Source organism: Canis lupus, chromosome 4, assembly GCF_048164855.1.
Source record: "Canis lupus baileyi chromosome 4, mCanLup2.hap1, whole genome shotgun sequence".
Taxonomy (NCBI): Eukaryota; Metazoa; Chordata; class Mammalia; order Carnivora; family Canidae; genus Canis; species Canis lupus.
The window spans coordinates 7,250,450-7,272,647 of record NC_132841.1 but is presented as its reverse complement, the minus strand read 5'-3'; the positions used below and the strand labels follow the sequence as shown (position 1 = coordinate 7,272,647).

The following is a 22,198-nucleotide window of genomic DNA, read 5'->3' as shown; positions in this document are numbered from 1 at the left end:
ATGGAATATGGAAAATCAATAAAACCAGAGCTAGTTTTTGCAAAAAAAAATAGAATTGATGAATCTTTTAAAAAATGAGATGAGAAAATTACTCATATTGAGTGAACTAGGGGATATTATTGATCTGACAGATATGAAAAGAATAAGGAAATATTATGGATAACATTATGGGAATAAATTTGAAATGGGCTAAATGAAATGGACAAATGCCTTGAAAGCCACAATTACCAAAACGGACTCAAAAATAAATAGAAAACCTGACCTGTATTAGTTGAATAAATTGAAGTCATGATTATAATCTTCCCATACATAATCTCTAGATTCAGATGTCTTTATTGATGAGCTTATCAAATATTTTAGAAAGAAATAATATCAGGATGCCTGGGTGGCTCAGCGTTTGAACATCTACCTTTGGCTCAGGGGGTGATCCTGAGGATCCAGGATCCAGTCCCACATTAGGCTCCCTGCATGGAGCCTGCTTCTCCCTCTGCCTGTGTCTCTGCCTCTCTCTCTCTGTCTCTCATGAATAAATAAATAAAATCTTAAAAGAAAGAATATCAATCCAACACAAATTCTTTTAAAAAAACCCAGAACACTGAGCAGTAAAGAATGTTTCCCAATTCATTTTCTAGAAAAGATCTGCATTCTATCATACAAAAATCAAAGGCTTTCCAAGAAAATACATCAATGTCCCTCATTAATATCAATACAAAAAAAGGACCCCTCTGTGATTCAGTCTGCCTTTAGCTCAGGTCATGATCCTGGGGTCCTGGGATCGAGTTCCACATTAGGCTCTCTGTAGGGAGTCTGCTTCTCCCTCTGCCTGTGTCTCTGCCTCTCTCTGTGGGTCTCTCATAAATAAGTGAATAAAATCTTTTTTAAAAAATCCATACGAAAATCTTTTACAAAGTATTAGCAAATCAAATTCAGCAAAGTAATGAATAGGGTCATATATCAAATAGGGATTTATTCTGGGATTACAAACATCGATTGTTTTGAATGTTGAGCCAACATTAGAAAATTGATGATTGTAATTCGCCATATTAACAGATGAAAACTTTTACACCCCATAGATCATCTTAATAGATGTATAAAAAACATTTGACAAAGTTCATCACTTGTTAATAGTAAAAACTCTGAGTGAATTTGTAAAGGAACCCCTCAGTCTGATAATGAAAATCCATGAAAATCTATAGCTAATATCACAGTTAATGGTGATAGCCTGGGATCAGCAAAAAATGTAAATATGACCACTCTGGTCACTTCCATTTGGTATTACCAAAGAGATCTCAGTTTGTGCAATATGACAAAGAAAAGAGGTGAAACCTTACCTGTTGGAAAAAAAGAGAAAATGTCTATTATCAATAACACTAAGAGGAAGAAGACAGGCAGAGAAAAGTACACACAGCATGAGTATATTCTCGACCATAGTTGGCAGGTTAGGTTGCCTGCTCCTAAAGCTGGTGTGAGGTTTGACTGGGAAGTGGCACAAAGTGATAACAAAAAATGTTCTGCATCTTTATTTGGTGGTAGTTGCATGGATGTGGACATTGGTCCAAATTCATCGAAAGTGGGTGTATTTGAGGTAGGTGTGTTTCATTGAGTGTAAATGACACCCCGTCCAGATTTGTCCTCTGGCCAAAGACCAGACACACTTGTAATTAAGAAAGTTGGGTATCTTACTCCTGGCCCAGAGGGAGAATGCACCCCATGGGGAACTGTGGGAGGGGCTAGAGAGGATTTACAGCCTCTAGTCTGATGCTAGGGAGGGTTGAGGAAGCAGGGCTTTGCTGTGGAGTGCCTGCTGCCAGGCAGCAGGAGGAGTTCTGTTTTTGTGGCTTAAACAATGTGCCTGTTTGTGTGTGCTCAGACGTGATTACAGAATAGTCTTGTCTGAGTCATAATCCATCACCATCCCAGGAGGCGGGGCAAGATGGCAGAGGAGTAGGGGTCCTCAACTCACCTGACCCCACCAACTTACCTAGATAACTTTCAAACCATCCTGAAAAACCTACGAATTCGACCTGAGATTTAAAGAGAGAACAGCTGGAATGCTGCAGAGAGAAAGGATTTCATTTGTATCAAGAATCATCTAGGGTGAAATTTACTTAGGTCATGGTTGATTTTCTTGACGCAGCCTGCTCATACAGCCACTCTGCACTGAGCAAAATGACTAGAAAGAAGATCTCACCACAAAAGAAAGAATCAGAAACTGTACTCTCTGCCACAGAGTTACAGAATTTGGATTACAATTCGATGTCAGAAAGCCAATTCAGAAGCACAATTATAAAGCTACTGGTGGCTCTGGAAAAAAGCATGAAGGAACCAAGGGACTTTATGACTTCATGACTGCAGAATTTAGATCTAATCAGGCTTAAATTAAAAATCAATTAAATCAGATGCAATCCAAACTGGAGGTCCTAACGATGAGGGTTGATGAGGTAGAAGAACAAGTGAGTGACATAGAAGATAAGTTGATGGCAAGGAAGGAAGCTGAGGAAAAAAGAGAAAAAAAATTAAAAGACCATGAGGAAAGGTTAAGGAAAATAAATGATAGACTCAGAAGGAAAAATCTACATATAATTGGGGTTCCAGAGAGCACCAAATACCTACGAATTTGTTCAAACATGATTTGAACAAATCATAGCTGAGAATTTCCCTAATTTGGGGAAGGAAACAGGCATTCAGATTCAGGAGATAGAGAGGTCCCCCCCCAAAAAAAATCAATAAAAAACACTCAACACCTTGACATTTAATAGTGAAACTTGCAAATTCCAAAGAGAAAATCCTTAAAGCAGCAAGAGACAAGAGATCCTTAACTTATATGGGGAGAAATATTAGATTAACAGCAGACCTCTCCACAGAGACCTGGCAGACCAGAAAGGGATGGCAGGATATATTCAGGGTCCTAAATGAGAAGAACATGCAGCCAAGAATACTGTATCCAGCAAGGCTCCCATTCAGAATAGGAGAAATAAAGAGCTTCCAAGATAGGCAGAAACTGAAAGAATATGCGACCACCAAAGCACCTCTGCAAAAAATCTTAAGGGGGACCCTGTAAAAGAAAGAGGAAACCTAAAGAAATAATCCACAAAAACAGGGACTGAATAGGTATTACAATGACACTAAATTCATATTTTTTCAGTAGTAACTCTAAATGTGAGTGGGCTAAGTGATCCCATCAAAAGACACAGGGTTTCAGACTGGATAAAAAAGCAAAACCCATCTATTTGCTGTCTATAAGAGACTCATTTTAGACCTAAAGACACTTCCAGCCTGAAAGTGAAAGGGTGGAGAACAATTTACCATTCAAATGGCCCTCAAAAGAAATCTGGGGTAGGAATCGTCATATCAGGTAAATTAAAGTTTATCCCAAAGACTGTAGTAAGAGATGAAGAAGGACAGTATATCATACTTAAAGGGTCTACCCAGAAGAAGACCTAACAATCATGAATACTTATGCCCCTAATGTGGGAGCTGCCAAGTATATCAACCAAGTAACCAAAGTTAAGACATACTTAGATAATAATACACTAATATTGGGAGACTTCAACACGACACTCTCTGCAAATGAAAGATCTTCTAATCATGACATCTCCAAAGAAATAAGAGCTTTAAATGATACACTGGACCAGATGGATTTCACAGATATATACAGAACTTTGCATCCGAATGTAACTGAATACACATTCTTCTCAAGTGCACATGGAATTTTCTCCAGAATAGACCACATACTGGGTCACAAATCAGGTCTCAACTGATACCAAAAGATTGGGATTGTCCCCTGCATATCTTCAGACCACAATGCTTTGAAACTAGAACTCAATCATAAGAAGAGATTTGTAAGAAACTAAACACGTGGAGGTTAAAGAGCATCCTGCTAAAAGATGAAAGGGTCAACCAGGATATTAGAGAAGAATTAGAAAGATTCATGGAAACTATTGAAAATGAAAATACAACCGTTCAAAATCTTTGGGATACAGCAAAAGCAGTCCTAAGAGGGAAATACATCGCAATACATGTATCCCTTAAAAAATTGGAAAAAAATACACAAACTAACCTCACACCTAATGGAACTGGAGAAAGAAAGGCAAATAAAACCTACATCAAGCAGAAGAAGAAAGTTAATAAAGATTCGAGCAGAACTCAATGAAATAGAGACCAGAAGAACTGTGGAACAGATCAACAAAAGCAGGAGTTGGTTCTTTGAAAGAATTAATAAGACAGATAAACCATTAGTCAGCCTTATTAAAAAGAAAAAAGACTCCATAAAATCACGAATGAAAAAGGAGAGATCACAACCAATACCAAGGAAATACAATTTTTAAAACGTATTACAAGCAGCTATACGCCAATAAGTTAGGCAATCTAAAAGAAATGTACCCAATTCTGGAAAACCACAAATTACCAAAACTGGAACAGGAAGAAATAGAAAATAGGCCAATAACCAGTGAGGAAATTGAAGCAGTCATTAAAAAACCTCCTAAGACACAAAATTCAGGGCCAGATGGCTTCCCAGGGGAATTCTATCAAACGTTTAAAGAAGAAAAAATACCTATTATACTAAAGCTGTTCTGAAAGATAGAAAGCGACAGAATACTTCCAAACTCATTTTATGAGGCCAGCATCACCTTAATTTCAAAACCAGACAAAGACCCCACCAAAAAGGAGAATTATAGACCAATATCCCTGATGAACACAGATGCAAAAATTCTCAACAAGATACTAGCCAATAGGATCCAACAGTACATTAAGAAGATTATTCACCATGACCAAGTGGGATTTATCCCCGGGATGCAAGGTTGGCTCAACACTTGTAAAATAATCAACGTGATGGATCATGTCAACAAGAGAAAAAACAAGAACCATATGATCCTCTCAGTAGATGCAGAGAAAGCATTTGACAAAACACAGCATCCATTCTTGATCAAAACTCTTCAAAAAAAAAAAAAAACTCTTCAGAGTGTAGGGATAGAGGCAACAATCCTCAGCATATTAGAAGCCATCTATGCAAAGCCTGCAGCAAGTATCATTCTCCATGGGGAAACACTGGGAGCCTTTCCCCTAAGATCAGGAACATGACAGGGAAGTCCACTCTCACCACTGCTATTCAACATAGTACTGGAAGTCCTAGCCTCAGCAATCAGGCAACAAAAAGAAATCAAAGGCATTCAAATTGGCAAAGAAGAAGTCAAACTCTCCCTCTTCGTAGATGACATGATACTGTACATAGAAAACCCAAGGACTCCACCCAAGATTGCTAGAGCTCATACAGCAATTCAGCAATGTGGCAGGATACAAAATCAATGCCCAGAAATCAGTGGCATTTCTATACACTAACAATGAGACTGAAGAAAGAGAAATTAAGGAGTTAATCCCATTTACAACTGCACCCAAAAGCATAAGATACCTAGGAATAAACCTAACCAAAGAGGTAAAGGATCTATATCCTAAAAACTATAAAACACTTCTAAAAGACATTGAGGAAGACACAAAGAGATGGAAAAATATTCCATGCTCATGGGTTGGAAGAATTAATATTGTGAAAACGTCTATGCTACCCAGGGCAATTTACACATTCAATGCAATCCCTATCAAAATACCATGGACTTTCTTCAGAGAGTTGGAACAAATCATCTTAAGATTTGTGTGGAATCAGAAAAGACCCTGAATAGCCAGGGGAATATTGAAAAAGAAAACCAGAGCCGGGGGCATCACAATGCTGGATTTCAAGTTGTACTACAAAGCTGTGAACATCAAGACAGTGTGGTACTGACACAAAAAACACCCTTGCATCCTGGGATAAATCCCCCTTGATCATAAAGAATGATTCTTTTAACATATCATTGAATTCAGTTTGCTAATTTTTTTTGAGGAGTTTTCCATTTATGTTCATCAGGTATACGGGCCTGTAATTCTTTCTCTCTCTCTCTTCTCTCTCTGTAGTGTCTTTGTCTGATTTTGTTGTCAAGATAATGCTGGCTTTGTAGAATGAATTTAAAAGCTTTTCTTCCTCTTCTGTTTACTGGAAGGGTTTGAGAAGAATAGCTATTAACTTCTTTAAATGTTTAATAAAATTTATCTGTGAAAAAAAGATCTTATTAAGCTCAACAGCAAAGAAACAAACAATCCAATCATTAAATGGGCAAAAGATATGAACAGAAATTTCACCAAAGAAAACATAGACATGGCCAGCAAGCACATTAGAAAACGCTCTGCATCACTTGCCATCAGGGAAATGCAAATCAAATCCACAATGAGATACCACCTCACACCAGTGAGAATGGGGAAAATCAACAAGACAGGAAACAACAAATGTTGGAGAGGATGTGGAGAAAGGGGCTGCTTCTTGCACTGTTGGTGGGAATGTGAACTGGTGCAGCCACTCTGGAAAACTGTGTGGAGGTTCCTCAAAGAGTTAAAAATAGAGCTACCCTGCGACCCAGCGATTGCACTGCTGGGGATTTACCCCAAAGATACAGATGCAGTGAAACGCTGGGACACCTGCACCCCGATGTTTCTAGCAGCAATGTCCACAATAGCCAAACTGTGGAAGGAGCCTCGGTGTCCATCAAAAGATGAATGGATAAAGAAGATGTGGTCTATGTATACAATGGAATATTCCTCAGCCATTAGAAACAATGAGTACCCACCATTTGCTTCAACATAGATGGAACTGGAGGGTGTTATGCTGAGTGAAGTAAGTCAATCGGAGAAGGACAAACATTACATGGTCTCATTCATTTGGGGAATATGAAAAATAGTGAAAGGGAATAAACGGAAAAGGAGAGAAAATGAGTGGGAAATATCAGTGAGGATGACAGAACATGAGAGACTCCTAACTCTGGGAAATGAACAAGGGGTAGTGGAAGGGGAGGTGGGTGGGGGGTTGGGGTGACTGGGTGATGGGCACTGAGGGGGCCACTTGATGGGATGAGCACTGGGTGTTATACTATATGTTGGCAAATCGAACTCCAATAAAAAATTATACAAAAAAAAATCCATCACCATCACAGAGAGGCCTGTCTGATGCTGCTGTTCTGGGATATTGCCCATGTTTAACCAAGAGTGAGTCCAGAGTGTGGGCCAGCTGGCAACACCTCCTAGACCTGGGCCAGAGGACTAGGCTGGCCTCCATTGTCAGGACTACTTTTCTCCTCTTACCACGGTAAAGTAATGTTAAACATTTCCCTCAAAAACATGCAGAGCCCTTGAAGCTTCTTCAGACTTCAACCTGAAACCATATGCTGAGCTTTTTGTTGCTTGCTTAATGGACTGAGTTGCGTACACTGTGCAGACTCATGGAATTACTGCTTCTAACATTGGAATCTGTATTTCTGGTGCTACCAGTTTGAAACTGCATGGCCGTGATGAATATTTTTCTTTTATAAATGAGCACATTGTGGACCGCTCATCCTTCATCTAGCCTTTGTCTGTATCATAACTCTTGGCGATCTTTGAAAACCAAACTGCATTTAACTAAGGTTCTCAGCCCCTTAATGGGAAATGTGGTTTTCTGATATGCAATTTATATTCTCCTTACAGAAGGAATCTTTGAGAGTTAATGCAGCTGTAAGTTTCCTGCTGAACAGCTAAATGTGTACATAAGAGCCTGCAGGTATCTGGGATGTTGTTCTTTTGAAATTTCACTACATTATATTCTGAATACTTTGATTTGGATAATCGCTAGAATTCTCATTCTTTACATGAAATATTTAAAATCTTCCCATTGTCATTAATGGATAGAGTTCTCTACATTTTTTTTTAATGAGGAAATCATGGTCTTGCACATTTTGTTCAGTTCCCTGGGGGAAAACATGGCAATTGGAAATATATTTCAGAAGTTGCTGCTCTGAACAAAATTTCAAAAGTCTGTATCAGTTCCTGTTTCAAACCTGATATGAAAATCATTTTTATTATCATGTGTAATCTATAGGTTCAGCATGTTTCTTTCAATTATTTGGAAGCAAAAGAGAAATTTTCTTGAGGAGCTAGAATTTGATAATATGCAATGTAATGGAAAAGAGAAGCTATGTGTGTGACTTATTTTCAATAAATTGTCTATTTTTGGATGCTTTCCAGAACTTTTGTTGAAATCCTATGAATATCCTTATTCCTAGCATATTGCTCAGGTGAGGTTCAAATGGAGATAATTCTCATTTTCTGGTGCCTAGAGTGTAAGTAGAAAGCAACTTTATTCTTTCTTACAGCTTACCATTTCAACCCACTCTGCCAACTCATTTTCCTGCCCTGGATGTGATCCCATGCCAATCGGATGCTTTCACAAGTGTTTCATGTATTAAAATGCCCATCTGAAATTTCTGGTCAATGTACCTGTTGGTCCTTCCCTTGATCAGCACTGTGTCAGTTGGGAGATCCGCATAGCTTCCTCCTCTTGCCCCAGCCCTGCGTACTTCTCCCCCACTCCTCTGCTGGCCCCGCGGAACTGGCCAGTGGGGAGAGAGGGAGGGGAATTTTACTCTTGGGACCATTTGTAATTAGTATTGGTTGCCTGGTTGACACAGCAGTGTTTAAAGCTGACCTGCTCATAGTGGGAGGCTCTGGTAGCTTCCTCTGAGATGGCCCTGCTGGGGACCTTTGATGGCAGTCAGTTGGCACCAGAGAAGCCTCCATTGACTGACCACCACAGCCTGTCCCTGACTTCCAGCTGTCAGACTCCAACTCTCCAGGAGTCCATTTGGAAAGTCTCTTTCGAGATGCCCCTGGAAGGTTCCATGTATAGGTTTCCTATCTAGCCCATGGGAACATGAAACTTTGTCCCTTCATACTACAGAGGTGTGTCCCTTCCCAGTGTAGCCTTGTGTTCTTGCTCTGTGTCCAGGCCCACTGTTCTGGCGAGGCTCCTCTCCTTTGGGGTTTAGGTGAGATAAGTACTAGTTCTGGTTCCCGCAGTCCCAGATGCCAAAGATGCATGTCAAGCCCTCTGAATGGTTCCTTTGAAGCCCTCCTCATTTAAAATGGGGGGCATCCCCACCCCAACCTCAACAGAAGACAGGCAACAAAGACAAACAGAACACACTCAACTCTAAGAAGCTTCACTCCCTAAACTCTTCACTTCAACCATCTCCAGGTTTACCCGTATGAAGTCATTCCTTGGCTGGACCAATTATCTGCCACTTACCTTGGTTCTCAGCCTTTGGACCCCAGCCAAGCCTGAGACAAAGAGAAAAGTCGTATTTAACTTTCAAAAATGTATTTTGAAGTCAAGGCATCTTGAGAATCCAGAGATGAGCAGATCTAGTAATTCTCTTGTCCCCTCAAATGCCCCATTTAAGGATCTTGGGCAACACGGCATGGGAGGAGCATCTAGATTTCATATCTCTTCTACCCCTCACTAGTCATAGTCCAGTTCACATTTCTCCAGTTACTCTTTGCCTGGCTCTATGGAACTTCATCCCACATATGGATGTCTTAGTATTTAGCAAAGATTCAAGGGATTCTGGAGCTCTTTTATTTTTTTTTTTTTTTTACAGTTCCTGACTCCTTAGCATCATGCCATTCAACTTCCTGCCATCAGCCTCCACGAACTCCTGTCTTCATCTCTGAAACTCAGCCAGACCACCATGCTGTGCTTGGGATCTACCTTTCTGTTCCATGAGTCTTGGATGTGTCTCCAGGCAAAACCACAAGGACTCACAGACTCTCTTAATTTGTTTCCCTTTTCTCAGCCCAATATAACCTACTGGTCAATGTCTGAAAACAGGAGTTTCATGTTTTAGACAACTTCAAGTGTATGGCAGGGTAAGTTAGATTCCTGTTATCCCATCATGGTTGGAAGCACAGCAGTGTGTGTGTGTGTGTGTGTGTGTGTGTGTGTGTGTGATGTTTTTTACATAAGTGTTTTCCAAATATTTAGCTATTCAAGGTCTGCTCATTCTTTTGTGTTCTCATAATATTTTCCATATTTCAAAGCATCTAATTCTTTCGAGATTCCTATTTTTGAACCTTGCTGTCTTTGACTTCAACTTTTTTTAATTTATTTTTTATTGGTGTTCAATTTACTAACATACAGAATAACCCCCAGTGCCCGTCACCCATTCACTCCCACCCCCCCCTCCTCCCCTTCTACCACCCCTAGTTCGTTTCCCAGAGTTAGCAGTCTTTACGTTCTGTCTCCCTTTCTGATATTTCCCACACATTTCTTCTCCCTTCCCTTATATTCAACTTAATATATTTTAAAGATTTTATTTATTTAAAGAGACACGGAGAAAGAGGCAGAGACATAGGCAGAGGGAGAAGCAGGGGAGTCTGATCAGGACTCAATCCCAGAAACCAGGGATCCTGACCTGAGCCCAAGGCAGATGCTCAACCACTGAGCCACCCAGGTGCTCCGACTTCAACTTAATTTTAATTAATCAAAGCTGAATTAAAGACACTTTAGGCTTATACTTTCGTATTCTACATGTATGGCACCTGTATTATTTTAACATATTCATTATGGGTCACCCTGTTTTTAATCTCTTTTCTTCTTCAGTGCCAAACTTTAAGGCCAGCGATTCTTTATGTGCAACTTAATGTGCAGATAAATCACCAGGGATCTTATTAAAATGCAAATCCAATTCTGTAGGTCTATGGTGGATTCTGGAATTCTGCTTTTTAACTAGCTCCCAGGTGAAGGCAATGCTGCTCTTCTGGGGACCAGATTGTGAGTAGCAAGATTTGGGTCATTCTCTAATTGCCAATGAAATTACTCTTTAAACATATGAGAAATTCACCCAGAGTGTCAAACTTCCATTTTCTACTTGGTGAATATGGCAAAGTTTGGAAGAAATAAAATTCAAGATACAAAACTTTTTTAATTTTTAAATTTACTCACAAAAATTGATTTCAGAATCTGTCTTAGCAATTTATCTCACTACCAATTCCCATGTTTATCCTCCATACTTCCCATGTTGTACCACACAAATTTTTTATTTATTCACTGAACAAATATTTATTAAACAATATACATTATTGAGGATAGAATAGTAATATCTTTCCAGTCATCATTACTCATTGCACATATGAATGTCAATGAATAAAAGATCTGAAAGGATTTTCAAACAATAGCATCCCAAACAAATACAGCTGACTCTGGAGCAACATGGTTTTGAACTGTTCTGGGTTCACTTACACATGTTTTTTTTTTTTTTCAATAAATACAGTGCAGTATTATAAACGCATTTTCTATTCCTTATGATTTTTTAATAGCATTTTCCTTTGTCTAGCTTACCTTATTATAATAATACATATCATAGTATGGAATACATATCACATACAAAATGTGTGTTAATCAACTATTTATGTTATCAGCAAGGCTTCCAGTCAACAACACTAGGCTATTAGTAGTTAAGTCTTGGGGAGTCAAAAGTTATAGCTGGATTTTCCACTACATGGTGGGGGTTTCAGGTTGGTGGTCCTAACCCATGCGTTGGGCAAGGGTAAACTGTATTCTTTAATTTGAAGTGAAAGTGAATTGCTTTGTTAAAGACACTTCATCCTAACTACCATAACATATTACTTGGATTCTTAACCTAATTAAAAAGACTTTCCACTAAAAAATGTTCTCTACTTAATCTCACTTACCTTTAATTATATAATAATATTCCTATCTAAAAGCACACAATACAGATTTTTATCAGATAGTATGTAGCCATTCTGAAACAATGCTTAGGAGATGCTAGTGATTAGAACAGACCCCATTCACACCAACTGCTCTAAATGACCTTTTCCTTCATATAAAAATGTGTGTGTGTGTGTGTGTGTGTGTAAGTACCAGGATAGAAAAATATCAAGAAAAATCAGCTCCGGATGTTTCCTTTAGTATTTTTCATACTATCAGGTACTGCTTGTGTAAAACTCTTTGGGGATCCATCAGACAATTAAAAAACCAAAAATTTTCTCTTTTGAAAAAAGTGCTTCCAATTTTATTTTTAAATGTAGCTTCCTAGAAAAGGAAGGTTCTTTATCCAAAGAACTGAGGGCCAAGTAAACTCTTCTCGGCCATTTTTCCAATTAGAAGAATGAAGGAGGGAGGTGTGTTTCCTTCATATGCCATTGTTGGTATAGAAGGGGATAAATGGGAGGTAGGACAGCCCTTATTTTTGGTCTGCTCTTCATAATAATTTATGAATATCCCTTCCTTATTTATCCAATAGAAAAAGCAAAAGTTTCTTGTTGCTCAAAAACCATTCACTACAGTTTGCACCAATAATCCTTTGCTCATACAGAGCAGCCACAGCTCTGTGTTTTTTGGTCCCTAGCAATGAAGAGTGTGCATGTCAAGGTACTAATAACTTCTGAATGCCACCATGTCTACAAAGCTGTCTCTGCCATACATGTCATATTGAATCTTTACACCATAGGGAGGAGTCACAGGGTGACTGGATAACGGCTATCATCTTTAAATTTTTTTGAAAGCCTGTTTCAGCACACAAATTCAAAAAAGATAATGTTCTGACCAATAAACTTAGACTTTTGACTTTCTGGATCACAAGTTGTAAAAACTCTTGAGTGCATGCATTTCAGAAAATAACTCATTTTTATATTGTTACCTTAACTGTTAGTTTTAGGAAACATACAAATGTGTCTGCCTGTATGAAATGTCATGAGATACCTGTGAGTTGTGTCTCCAGGTAGCAGACAATGAGCTTCCTCTACCTTCACAAGAGCAGCATCTGATGGCAGCTGGTCAAATCATTATCAGTGTGTCTAGACCAGGATTTTTCCAGTTCATTGAAAGTGATTGCAAGAACCAGAAAAGGTATTAATGAGCTGGGACACCCACCTGTGGGAGGGAGGAATCCAAAACACCTGATGTTTGTTAGAAGACTACCAGTCCAAAACACATGGTGTGTAACTGTATAGAATGCTTTCCAGCAATCCTTACTTGATGGCCCATATTGGCCTTTAAAAAAATTAATAGAATAGAATAGAATAGAATAGAATAGAATAGAATAGAATAGAATAGAATAGAATAGAATAGACCGGGGGCACCTGGGTGGCTCAGTTGGTTAAGCTTCTACCTTTGGCTCAGATCATGATCTCAGGATCCTGGGATCTAGCCCCATGTAAGGCTCCCCACTCAGGGGGGTAGACTGCTACTTCCTCTCTCTCTGCAGCTCCCCCCTACTAGTGCTCTCTCTCTCTCTGACAAATAAATAAGATCTTTAAAAAGAAAGAATGATTTCATGCAGTTAGTATTTTATCATGAAGGCATTTCAGGGTTATATAAATACATTATGTATCACATCATAAAGTAAAATATATTCTATAGGTTTTGTCAAATAATTTTTTTAGTACTAGTGTAGAGAATAATGTGTGACATATGTGGTATAAATAAGGTTAAACTAATATTAATTATTATTATAACTACATTTATTAAGTCCTTACTACTTATGAGGCACACAGCACAAATAATATGCATATTCTAAACACTTCATATAAATTTTCTCATAATTCTTTCTAAGATTCCACTGGAGGGACACCTGGGTGGCTCAGTGGTTTAGCATCTGCCTTCAGCCCAGGGCGTGATCCTGGAGTCCCGGGATCGAGTCCCACATCGGGCTACCTGTATGGAACCTGCTTCTCCCTCTGCCTGTGTCTCTGCCTCTATTTCTCTTTCTCTGTCTCTCATGAAGAAATAAATAAAATCTTTAAAAAAATAAGATTCCACTGGAGGTACATACCAGTTTTACCATGTTTCACATTACAAAGTGTATGAAATAATTATAGGAATAAGTTCTAGACCTAATCTAGACTTTGACTTTGACTAGCAGGGCCATCTAAATGAATCTCTTTTTATTCTGATGTCCAAATTCCTTATCTTTAAAGGAAAATTAGGATTCTTTCAGTAATTTACTCACAAGATGCTGTGAGTTTTACCCTGACAATATTTGTGAAGGTGCTTTGAAAAAAACAGGTGATATTAAACAAATTTATTCTGGTTTTACTGATCTTATTTTCATAAGAGCATAATTTCAAAAATGAACTGAAATTTATCATGGGCATTTTTTTATAATAAATTTATTTTTTATTGGTGTTCAATTTGCCAACATACAGAATAACCCAGTGCTCATCCCATCAAGTGCCCCCCTCAGTGCCCATCACCCATTCACCCCCACCCCCCGCACTCCACCCCTTCCACCACCCCTAGTTCGTTTCCCAGAGTTAGGAGTCTTTATGTTCTGTCTCCCTTTCTGATATTTCCCACAAATTTCTTCTCCCTTCCCTTATATTCCCTTTCACTATTATTTATATTCCCCAAATGAATGAGAACATATAATGTTTGTCCTTCTCCGATTGACTTACTTCACTCAGTATAATACCCTCCAGCTCCATCCACACTGAAGCAAATGGTGGGTATTTGTCATTTCTAATGGCTGAGTAATATTCCATTGTATCATGGGCATTTTGAAAAATTTCCCAGCGGCAATAATTGTTAAAAAATGAGAACTTGTTAACTAAAATATATTATTGTCTTTCTAAAAAAAAATCTTTAAAATTAAGATTATTTAAGAGAAATTCCTGCTCAAAGGTGGCCCAATGAAGATTATAATGGATTAACTCAAATTTTCAAGGATTTGAGATCCCATTCTTTATGTCATAGCCATTCCAGAAGACTGGTGACTTCATAAAGAATACTAGGACTTTTAAGCTCTTACTATCATAATCGCAAAATGGGATATTTAAACAAAAGTGATACATAAAATCCCAATACAAAGTTTGATAATAAATATCGGTGATCCTGACCATCTCATATCCATTAGGATTAGTATTAAAACAAACAAACAAAAAAGAAAAAAAAAGCCACTACCACCAAACAAACCCAGAAAATAATAAACATTGGTGAGAATAAGGAGATATTGACACACTCGTGCACTGCTGGTGGGAATGTAGAATGGCACCAATGGAAAAAAGAATGGTGGTGACTTAAAAAATTATAAATAGAATTATGATATGATCCATCTATTAATTCCACTTCTAGGTACACACCCAATAGAATTGAAAAAGAATGGAAAGCAAGGACTCAAAAAGATATTTGTACATGCATGTTTATAGCAATATCATTCACAATAGCCAAGAGGTAGAAGTGACCCAAACATGAATTGACAGGTGAAAGGATAAGTTCCTCTGCTTTGAAAAGGAATGAAATTCTGACAGATTCCACATGAATCAATCTGGAGGACAGGATGCTAAGTGAAATAAGCCAGTCACAGAAGGACAAAGACTGTATGATTCCACTTACCTGAGGTCCCTAGGTTAGTCAAATTCAATTCCCCCCAGAGGCTGGGGAGTTAGTTTTTAATGAGTATAGAGTTTCTGTTTGGGGTGATGAGTCTTGAAAATGGATGGGGGTTAATCATTGCACAGTGAATATACTTAAAACCACTAAATTCTATACTTCAAAAAGGTTAAGATGGTAAATTTCACATAACATAGAAATTTACCACCATTAAAAACAAAATAAAACAAAACTCATACCCTAAAACTTCAACACTGACTTCTCAGTTTCCAATAAAAATTTCCCTCTTTAAGCAGATTAGTATAAGCAAAGTATTCCCTTTATCAAAAGCTTCAGGGCAGCCCGTGTGGCTCAGCGGTTTAGCGCCACCTTTAGCCCAGGGCGTGATCCTGGAGACCCGGGATCAAGTCCCACGTGGGGCTCCCTGCGTGGAGCCTGCTTCTTCCTCTGCCTGTGTCTCTGCCTCTCTCTCTCCTTGTGTCTCTCATGAAGAAATAAATAAAATCTTAAAAAGAAAAAAGAGCTTCAGAAAGTCCCCAATGGCTAAGACACTTAGGACACAGAGGGCTCTTCCAGAATCAATCATAACAGAAGAAATGAGTTCCGGGGCTCTCTCCGCGACGTAGCTTTCCCACCGCCAAGTGTGATTACCAAGCTTCAGAGTTAGCTCTTTAAACACCAATTCTATTTTCCTCAAGCTTTTTTTTTAAAAAAAGATTTTATTTATTTATTCATGAGGGATACACAGAGAGAGGCAGAGACATAGGCAGAGGGAGAAGCAGGCTCCATGCAGGGAGACCAATGTGGGACTTGATCCCAGGACCCCAGGATCACACACTGAGCCGGAGGCAGGCACTCAACCTCTAAGCCACCCAGGCGTCCCTTCCTCCAGCTTCTTGATTGTTTCCAAAAAAACAAACCTATATACTAAGGTTGAGGTTGTCTCTATTTTTTCCCTACTCAATGTTGTTTGTGGAAAAGGAAAGACTATTAAGCACAAAAGAAGAGCATTCTTAAAGAAGTCTTTGAAAAGTGTGGCACTTACAGAGCAGCCTGAGCAAGCTTGCCTCTATCCCTTAAGCGGAATCTTAAAAGAAACGGGACTTTTCATTGCACCTTCCTATATAAAGAGATCTGGTGTAATAAATAATGAAGCTGGTAAGTAAATAAAGATTCTGTCAAGTTGTCTACTTCTTATTACATTGGTGGACATACTGTTACAATAATGACTATTCGCTGTGTCAACTATTCATATCTTTAATAAATCTGATGACTTGAAATTTCCTGTGGATTGATAAAAAAATTAAAAATGAATTTAAAAAAACACTAAAAATGAATAAAAAGGAAGCTTGGTGTAGTACTCCTGTCCTTGTTTGCTTTTTAAAATCTGACGTATCTTCAGTTCATTTCAAGGATTATAAGAATACACAAGAATCTTAAGCGTATAATCAATTAAAAATTTTAAAATGCACTAAGTAAGTAAATCCTTTGGCATGTATTTGGAGGGTGGTGGAGAGGGGGAAAGATGTTGTCAAGCTGAACAAATTCTGACAATTTCAGGATTTCCAGAATAATTAACATTTCTTCTATAGAGCTTAGGAGCTAAACCTCGATTACATTTTTTAAAAATACTCAAATTTTGCAGAGTTTTAATTTATTAAATTGACCCTAGTGATCCTCATTACCTCTTTGTTGTTGTTTAGACTGTACAGCTGGATGGAGCAGGGAAGTGAGAATCAGTATAATTGCTCTACCACAGATTCTCAGCCATGAGTGATTCCTACATCACAAGGCACTAGGAGACCTTCTAGTAGACATTTACCAAAACACTTCAGACGTGTTATTGTTTGATGAGCTGAAAGGACCTCAGGTAGGTGAACAATGATTCCTTTTCTCCTGCATGTCCATTCAGACCTTGAGAAGCATTCAGCTGAATAGCGTGGGCCAAGGGGAGGATGTATAATCCAGGGAAAGGGCGGTTAGTTGGACATGCAAACACACATAATAGTAAGTTTAGGAAAAATTGGTACAACAGTGGATGAGAATAAAAGAAGCAAGGTATGAATGAATATTATTTACAAAACGGGCCAAGGCACAGCATCACTGGCATTGAGTTAGGAGGGTGGCCAGGAGAGAAGGGAAGGAGGCTATCTCAAATTCCCCACTGAAGATGCAGTAAGAGTGGCCCATACCTTCCACCCTTTATAAATGAAATCATTTTCAGTCTCCACTGTACTGGGATAACAAGGCTAAAGGGAAATGAGCCTATGAGCTAGCTCCGGTGAACTGGCCTGGCCTCAACTGGGGGTGTTCACAGACAAAGTAATTATCTCTTGCTTTTATTTCTTCTTCTGTACCTGTCCCCTTCTGTATCTCTACCTATGTGATTCTGTACAGGTGCCTGCAGGCTGACATCACCAGATCCTCCTGGCATACTGACGGCCTCTGGGACTGGGATGGCCAGGTGACCTAATCCAGACCAATGGAAATGAGACTTGCTGGGGTCCCAGGAAGAGAGATGCCTCCTTTTTCCTGTTGGTTTTGAAAATAAAGTCAGTGTAGGAGCTGGAACTTCTGAAACCAGCTACTACTCCTGTGTGCAAGCAGACTGAAGCCTTGTGGAAGGCAGAGCCAAGGAACGAATACAACAGAGGCCTGATTATATCATCCAAGCTCTTGAATCTAGCCATGTCCAAAGTTAGCTCTACTTCCAGCATTTTCCGTCCGTGCGAGCAAATATATTTCCCTTTTACTTAAGCCACACTGAGGGGGTTTTATTCTGGCATATGCAAATAAATCTCCAAGGCTGTATTTGATGAAATGGGATGAACAGAGAACCAAACTGGACAGAGAAAACAGAACACACACAAGAGTATCCGATGCTCATGTTTGTAACTTAGGTCAGATGTCCAAATGTGACAAATTTCAAATTATTCTCTTTGGGGAAAAAACATTCTCAGACTATGTATCCCATTAGGTATAGCAGGAGTTTAAAAGTGAGTCTAGATTATTCAAAGAACAGTAGACAGTAAGATTAATTGGTAAAGAGATTCTTCAGGTTTGGAGTAAAATGTTCAACCATGTTCCATGTGGATCATTTGATAAGATTTTATGAAGTCATCTTCCTTATGAACTTTCTCACCTGTACAGGCAGGCTTCAGGGTTGCTCTCCTACAATAAAGAACTTTCACACTTTTACAAATTCTTGGGATTAATTTTCTCCATGGGAGCAATAGCCACAGAGACAGAGTTGGGATCTGTGATCTCTGGATCTGCTTCAGGGATGAATTTCAATAGAATGCTCAGGCTTCGGTTTTAAGTTATATTTAATTAAATAAGCAATACATTTAACTTAATTAACTAACATCTGATGAAAATGACCACATAAGACACAGCCTGGAGGAGACTGATACTTTGTTGATTCTCCTTTCCTGTTCGGAGACTGAATACAATTGGGAATTTTAACAGCTCACTTGTGACTGTAGTAGTCATTTTGCAAATGAATGGTAAAGACTTTCATATTTCACTTAAAAGGAATGAATTTAGTGCACTTTCATCCCCTCAAGGTAGCAGAATTACTCATTTTGGAACAGAAGAGATTTTTAGTGTCCTCAGAGCTAGCTCGCCACCCCTGTGCTGCACACATCTGCTTGACGCGCAGGCCCTGTTCTTTATGATCTTACCCCTGCAACCCCTTCTATTAGCCAGGTCTTCCCTTCTGTATTCAGTCTCTACCTATTAGATCCATGACAGTTAATTTTTCTCATCAACTTGATAGAGCCTCAGGGTGCCAAGATATTTGATCAAATATTATCCTGGTATTTCTGTGAGGGTAGTTTTATATGTGACCCATAGGCCTCAGTAAACTGAATAAAGCAGAAGCCCTGCCCCCAGCCCTCCACCCCTGCTATGTGAGTGGGCCCCGGTCCAACCCGTTGAAGGCCTGAATAGAACCAAAGGCTGACCCTCATCCCAAGTCACAGGGATCCTGCTGCCTGCACACCTGGCTTGGGCTGGAGCAGCGGGTTTCTCTAGTCTTTGGACCCCACTGGACACATGGGCTCTTCCTGGGTCTCCAGCTACCTGCTCTGCACTGGAACTTACCTCATCAGCTCTCCTGAGTCTCAGGCCTTCAGACCCCGACCTGCAATTAACTGCACACCTGTCCTCCAGATCTCCATGTCTGTGCCAGCTACAGACTTTGGGACTTATCAGCTTCCGTAATCCTGTGAGCAAATTCCCTCCAATAAATCCCTGCCTTCTTATGTTTCTCTCTCTGTATATACTTCTATGCATATATCGTCTTAGTTCTGTGTCTCTGAAGAACCCGCATTCAGGGTCCTTCTTGATCTTAAGGGGAAAAAAAGAAGAAAAGAAAAATATTTGAGTGAATCTCACTGCCTCTTAGAAAAGGAAAATAAATGCATTATTTTATTTGACCCCATGCCACATCTAGCAATCATATTTATTTTCTTCCCTTTGCTCTGTCTCAGGTGTCAAGGGTCTGTAGCCATACTCCCACTTCTAAATTGCTGGGATTCAGATCCCTTACAAATCTGTCTTCTCCAAGCTCCACAGAAACTGTAGCCTTGACGGGAATCAATGGCCTCTTGATTACACAGGTCTGTATCCCTTTTCAGAATTTATCCTTTCAGCCTCCTCTATGCTAACACAGCTGATAAAATGTTCCTTTAAAATTACAAAAGTTTCACTTTATACAAGTTGAAATGTTTTGAACACTGCAAAGTAGGAAAAGACCTCACCCATTATCATAATACTCAGAGATATAATCACTGCTGGTATTTTGGGTCATATTTTCCCAATAGTTTTCCCATTTTTACACATTGTTTTATTTTATTTTTAAAGTTTTCGAAGTTTCTTTTTTTTTTTAAGATTTTATTTACCCATTCATCAGAGACAGAGAGAGAGAGAGAAGCAGAGACACAGGCAGAGGGAGAAGCAGGCTCCATGAAGGGAGCCTGACACGGGACTCGAACCCGGGTCTCCAGGATCACGCCCTGAGCTGAAGGCAGCACTAAACCGCCAACCACCGGGGCTGCCCACACATTGTTTTAAATCCAAATTAGGACACATAACATATGATTTGATCACCTGGTCTTTCATATTAAATATACTATGGCTATTTTTCCAGTACGTAAATACTCTTCTGCAACAACTTTTTTTCATGCCAGCAAGTCTTATCACCATATATATTCTATACACTGAATTATTATTCAAGAAAGTAAGCTAGATAAAAGAAAATGCTACTAAGGAAATCATAAAGAAGAGAAAATCCATTTACATGACTATATCATATTTATTTTTCATCTTATTTTATTTTTCCTTTCCTTTCTCTGGTGTTCCTCTGTTTTGATTCTTAAATTTCACTTATGAGTGAGATCATATGGTTTTTGCCTTTCCCTGACTGACTTATTTTGCTTAGCATAATACCCTCTAGATCCAACCACATCATTGCAAATAACAAGATTTCATTCTTTTTCATGGCTGAGTAGTATTCCATTGTGTATATATACCACACCTTCTTTATCCATTCATCTGTCAGTGGACATTTGGCTTTTTCCATAGTTTGGCTATTGTGGACATTACTGCTATGAACATTGAGGGGCAGGTGTCCCTTCGAATCACCATGTTTGTATCCTTTGGATAAATACCTAGTAGTGCAATTCCTGGGTTGTAGGGTAGCTCTATTTTTAACTTTTTGAGGAACCTCCATAATATTTTCCAGTGCGGCTGCGCCAGTGTGCATTATTTTTTAAGATCCACATTTAAGTGGACTCAAACAGTTCAAACCCACATTGTTCAGAGTCAACTGTCTTTTTTAAAATTTCCTTTGAAATTTCTAATAATTCATGACCCCTGAATTATTTATAAGTATGTAGTTTAGTTTCCAAATTTTTGGAATTTCTCATCTTTCTGTACAACAACAGGTCAATAAATCAATTGATGTACTGATCAACAATTAGTCAATAGATATGTAGTTTGATTTCATTGAGGTCAGAGAATACAATCTGTATAATTTCAATTCTTTTACATTTCTTGAAGCTTCTCTTATGGCTCAGGATGTGAGATACACACACACACACACACACACACACACTGGTTTATGTGTCAGGGGCACTTGAAAAGAATGTGTATTCTGTTGTTGGTTGGAATGTTCTATAAATGTCAAATAGATCCTGTTCGCTGATGGTTTTGTTGAGTTCTGCTATATTATTGCTGATTTACTGTGTTGTCTTTCTATCGATAACAGAGAGAAGGGCACTGTAGTGTTTATGACTGTAGATGTGTCTGTTTTTCCTTTTGTTTCTATCAGTGTTCCCTTCACATATTTTATAGTTCTGCTACTTGGTGCATCCACTTTTAAGGCTGCTATATCTTCTCAGTGCATTGACCCTTTTATCATTACATAACACCCCCCACAGCGGGGGGAATTTCTTTGCTTGGAAGTCTACTTTATCTGATATTTACAAAGCCACTCTGCTTTGCTTTGATTTATGCTTTCATGATAGATCTTCTTTTTCATCTTTTTACGTTCAACCTGCCTACATCATTATATTTGAAGTAAGTTTCTTCAGTTGGGCACATAGTATCATGGCTTATCATCCTCTGTGCCAATGTGTCTTCAAATGTTGTAAGTAAACTAAAGAGCAGGAAGTTCTACTGTATTTATCATTTGCTTACCATGTTCTTTCTACCTTCTTGATGTTCCTGATGTAGGGCACGGTATTTTCTATGGTGTTTGGCTGGTTATTGTTTTTTGGTTTGTTTGGGGTTTTTTTGTAGAGAGGGAGTGGGAGGAGACAGAGGAAGAGAGAGAACCCCAAGCAGACTCCATGCTCAGCACAGAACCCAACTTGGGGCTCGATCTTACAACCTTGAAATCACGACCTAAGAGGAAACCAAGAGTTGGATGCCTAACCAACTGAGCCATGA

The 22,198-nt window shown here is 38.9% G+C and overlaps 1 long non-coding RNA gene across 1 annotated transcript; it reads left to right on the top strand.

The window, feature by feature from the left end:
• Positions 1-16,211: 16,211 nt before the first annotated feature.
• LOC140631465 (uncharacterized) lies at positions 16,212-18,001 on the top strand. The gene is made up of 3 exons (XR_012029015.1): positions 16,212-16,402; positions 16,948-17,114; positions 17,642-18,001. It is a non-coding gene; the product is annotated as an uncharacterized lncRNA (long non-coding RNA).
• Positions 18,002-22,198: the final 4,197 nt, after the last annotated feature.